Source organism: Chrysochloris asiatica, unplaced genomic scaffold (genome assembly GCF_000296735.1).
Source record: "Chrysochloris asiatica unplaced genomic scaffold, ChrAsi1.0 scaffold00159, whole genome shotgun sequence".
Classification (NCBI taxonomy): Eukaryota; Metazoa; Chordata; class Mammalia; order Afrosoricida; family Chrysochloridae; genus Chrysochloris; species Chrysochloris asiatica.
The window spans coordinates 3,337,445-3,342,435 of record NW_006408677.1 but is presented as its reverse complement, the minus strand read 5'-3'; the positions used below and the strand labels follow the sequence as shown (position 1 = coordinate 3,342,435).

At 39.4% G+C, this 4,991-nt stretch overlaps 1 pseudogene; it reads left to right on the top strand.

Annotated features, from left to right (window-relative positions):
* The first annotated feature begins 241 nt into the window (after positions 1–241).
* LOC102840640 lies at positions 242–1,499 on the top strand (annotated as a pseudogene).
* Positions 1,500–4,991: the final 3,492 nt, after the last annotated feature.

Here is a 4,991-nt window from a genome sequence, read left to right as displayed (position 1 = left end):
GACCAAAAGAGTAAAAAGAGAACCCATAGACTGAGAAAAAAATTTTTTTGCAATGATATAGCATACAAAGGACTAATCTCTAAAATTTGTAGAAAACTTCAACACCTCAGAAAAAGACAAATAATCCAATTTTAAAATGGGCAGAGGATTTTTGTCTTGGTAGCACTGACATTGTTTGTGCAGGTCTGGTCCTTATCACTGCCTCGCAGTCTTATTTTGACACCAGGACTCCTAAGAGATGATGATGTTGGGCACCGAAGGCAGAGAGGGATTCTTGGTGAAGGTCCGGGGCTTGCCCTGGCCCTGCTCAGCCGATGAAGAGCAGTGTTTTTTTTCTGACTGCAAAATTAAAATTGGGGCTCAAGATATTTGTTTCATCTACACCAGAGAAGGCAGGCCGAGTGGCGAGGCTTTTGTTGAACTTGAATCAGAAGATGAAGTCAAATTGGCCCTGAAAAAAGACAGAGAAACTATGGGACACAGATACGTTGAAGTATTCAAGTCAAACAACGTTGAAATGGATTGGGTATTAAACCACTGGTCCAAATAGTTCCAGTACTGCCAGTGATGGCTTTGTGCAGTCTAGAGGACTCCCCTTTGGATGTAGCAAGGAAGAGATCGTCCAGTTCTTCTCAGGGTTGAATATTGTGCCAAATGGGATAACATTGCTGGTGGACTTCCAGGGGAGGAGTACAAGGGAGGCCTTCGTGCAGTTTGCTTCACAGGGAATAGATGAAAAGGCTCTAAAGAAACACAAGGAAAGAATAGGGCACAGATATATTGAAATCTTTAAGAGCAGTCAAGCTGAAGTTAGAACTCACTATGCTCCACCTCAAAAACTTATGGCCATGCAGCGGCCAGGTCCCTATGACAGACCTGGAGTTGGGTACTGGTAGGGGAGCTAGCTTTGAAAGGATGAGGCATGGTGCTAATGGTGGAGGCTATGGAGGTTATGATGATTATAATGATGGCTCTGGATTTGGGTCAGATAGATTTGGAAGAGACCTCAACTATTTTTTTTTTTTTTTGAGGAATGTCCAATCAGATACGCGGATGGTGGTTATATGTTCCAGAGCACATCAGGACACTGTGTACACATGCAGGGATTACCTCACAGAGTTACTGAGAATGACATTTGTAACTTTTTTCACCCTTCAACCCTGTGAGAGTACACATTGAAATTGGTCCTGATGGCAGAGTAATTGGTGAAGCAGATGTTGAGTTTACTACTCATGAAGATGCTGTGGTAGCTATGTCAAAAGATGAAGCAAATATGCAACACAGATATGTAGAACTCTTCTTGAATTCTCACAGCAGAAGCAAGCAGTGGTGCTTATGCAAACCAGTCCAGTTACGGTGGCCCAGCTAATCAGCAGCTGAGTGGTGGCTATGGGGGTGGCTATGGTGGTCAGAGCAGCATGAGTGGATATGGTCAAGATTTACAGGAAAACTCCAGTAATTTCCAATCAAGCATTGCAAAGGTAGCCAAGGAGCAGTGAACAGCAGCTACTACAGTAGTGGAAGCCGTGCATCTGCGGAAGTGAATGGAATGGGAGGGAGGTCTAGCGTGTTCAGTATGAGTGGTGGATGGGGAATATAATCCTGATAACTGACTCTTGGTCAACATTTTTTTTTTTCTTTTTTAAGAAAAAGGAAAAGCAAACAAACAGTTTTGCAATACAAGCTGGTAAGATTCATGCTTACTCTAAGTGGAAATCAGGATTATTTTGAAAAGCTGTTTCATGTTTTTAAACACAAAACATTTATCTAGGTATAACAATGAAGTTTGAGCAAACAATAACTGTTAAACAATTTTCAATTTTTCTCAAGTTAGTTCTGGAATGTGTTTAAGCAGTAAGCGTGGTTAGGTTAAAGCAGTTTAATTATGTTGAATGTTGCTCTTACACAATATTATATTGAACACTGAATACATGTTGAAAGACATGACTTTTTTGTAAAACTCAAATATAGGAGCAGTGTCTACAATTAAAAGTGAAACATTTGGCATGTTTGTTAATTCTAGTTTCATTTAATAACCTGTAAGGCATGTAAATTTAAGCTTTTTTTAAATTAAGTGGGAAAATGAGACACAATATTAATACTTTAGGATTTTGGTCTTGGTGTTTATATGAAATTCTGAGGCCTGGATTTAAATCTTTCATTGTATTGTGATTTCCTTTTAGGTGCATTGCGCTAAGTGAAACTTGCCAAATAAATCTTAAAAAAAAAAAGGCAGAGGACATAAACAGACACTTCCCCAAAGAAGATATTTAGACAGCCAACAAACATATGAAGAAATGGTTACAATCATTAGCTATTGTTGTTGTTAAGTGCCATCGAGTCAATTCCAATTCATAGCAACTCTGTATAGTTTTCAAGAAGTGGTTGGTGGTTTTAAACCACTGGTCTTGTCGTTAGTAATCCAGTACTTAATCTACAGTACCACATCAGGGCACAAAATGAGATATCATCTCAACCCAGCATTAATAACAAAGTTAAAAACCAAAACAAAACAGAAAACACTAAAAGCTGGTGAGGGTGTGAAGACACTGGAATCCTCCTTCACTGCTGATGGGAGTGCAAAATGATGCAACCACTATGGAAAATGGCCTGACACTTCTTTAAAAAGTAAGAAATAGAAAATACCTTATGACCCAGCAATCCCTCTACTTGGTATATATCCACAAGAAATAAGAGCCAGGACACGAGTAGATATATGCACACCAATGTTCATCACAACACTATTTACAATAGCAAAAAAAAAAAAAATGGAGACAGTTGAATGTCCATCAATAGAAGAAAGGATAAACAAACTTTGGTACATAATACACACAATGGAATACAACCTTGAAGAATAATGGTGAATCTGCAAAACACCTCCTAACATGGATGAATCTGGAGGACATTAGGCTAAGTGGAGTTAGACACTCACAAGGACAGATATTGTATGAGACCACAATTATAAAACATCAAGAAATGGTTTTCATGCTAAAAGAAACATTCTTTGATGGTTACCAGGGAAGGGAGAGTAATTCACTGACTAGAGGATAGACACATGGTAACCTGGGTGAGTGGGAAGGCAACTTAAATAAAACAAACTCACTACCAATGAATTGATTCTGATTCATACCCACCCTGTAGGACAGAGTAGAGCTGCCTCATAGGGTTTCCAAGACTAAACATCTTTATGGAAACAGTCTGTCATATCTTTTTCCAGCAGAATGGCTAGTGGGTTCAAACCATTGACCTTTTGCTTAACAGCTGAATGCTTAGCAGGGGCACAGAAATCTGCACTTTAACAAGCTTTCCTGGTGATTTTGATGCATGATAATTAGTGTTTTAGAACCAAGGGTTTAGGAGAAAAACAAGTTACAGAATGAAATGTACAGCTTAATATAATTTATTTTTTAAAACGCTATGTTTTTAGTGCATATGTATGTTTCTATGTGTGTGGAAAAAGTCTAGCAGACTATAAACCAAGCTTTTACAGTGATTACTTCTGTAAAAGGGATTAAGATTACAGGATAAGGAGAGTAGGCAAGTGAGTTTGCATAGGTTAAATCCTTTTTAATAACAATGTGTTCATATATTGCTGGTGGTTGTGTGCAGTAGAGTTGGTTCCATTGCACAGTGACCCTATATAGGGTTTCCAACGCTGCAATTCTTTACAGGAGCAGAAAGCCTCATCTTTCTCCTGTGAAGCGACTGGTAGATTTGAACTGCTGACCTTTTGGTTAGCAGCCCAACTTGTAACCACCCAGCACCGGGCAGTGTTTCGTTCTGTTGTACATAGGGTCTCTATGAATTGGCACCGACTCGATGGTACCTAACAACAACAACAACAACGCTACCAGTATTCCTTGTTCATATATTAGTTGGGCAATTAAAATAAAGAAATAATCCTTTAATCCTTTTCAAAATGCTCTGGAAACACAAAGGAGAGAACTGATAAGTCTACCCGGGGAAGGCAGTCTTTGAACTGGGTTTGAGGCTGGCCTAGTCCTTGCTCTCCGTCCATCCCTATGGATCTCCTATGTCCAGGACATAGTTCAAATTTTTGTCCTTCTAGATAAAAGAGGCATCCCAGAGAAAATTCAATCTGGTTTCTAAAAGAGTAGGATTCCCCCAAATTTCAAGCCTCAGAGAAAGGTGTAAGCTGAGACCCTGAGTTGAAGATGGAAAGTTCCTGGAAAAGAAATGTAAGTGCTTTTCCAATACAAAGAAACTGCCCTCCACCCTGTGGTTTAACAGTGATGTTGCTTTGACCAACATATTAAGGTAGACGAAACTATAAATGTAAACTGTGAAGCAAAGATCATTATTTATTCACTCTGGACCAGACACATTCAAATTCAAGATGGAAAAGCCCTAGAGAGATATCCATGTCCTTGTCTTCCATTGTCCAGTGACAAAACATTTTGGAAAAAAAAAAAAAGTCATGCCATTTAGAAGACCAAGTCCTGCATCCCATTGACCTACTATCTTTCACAGTTTGTTTTGGATCTTTTTAGCTGATGAGACTTGTGGGAGGTGACAGAGGAAAAATAACAATGCTAAGATTCACCCATAGCCCCTAGCATGAACATGGCCTTTTCAAGTTATAAAGATAAATAACTCTCTAAGCAGCATTGTGGGGAGCTTGTTTCCAGTAAAGTGAATCTGAGGAGAGAAAAAAAATAGTCACATTAACCTCCAACACAGCTTCCCAGGCAAAAGCTTTCATATCTAAGGGCCAGTAATATGATGGCAGGAAGAAGTCCTGTAGAATGAGTCAGATCGCCCCATATAATCAAGAGGGGTGAGGACAATAGACCAGGAGGATCCTACCATTAGTGATCACTTCCTGATAGTTCCGACACTGGAAGTGTAAGCTGATGTGTAGGTAGCTGACTTGATGGGCTGTGAAAAATATGTGTCAGTGCAAAGTTTCTGTTGTTTCATGGATGGGCTTAGAGAGTCATCATTTACTGTGCAGGTTCAGTTTGACTTTC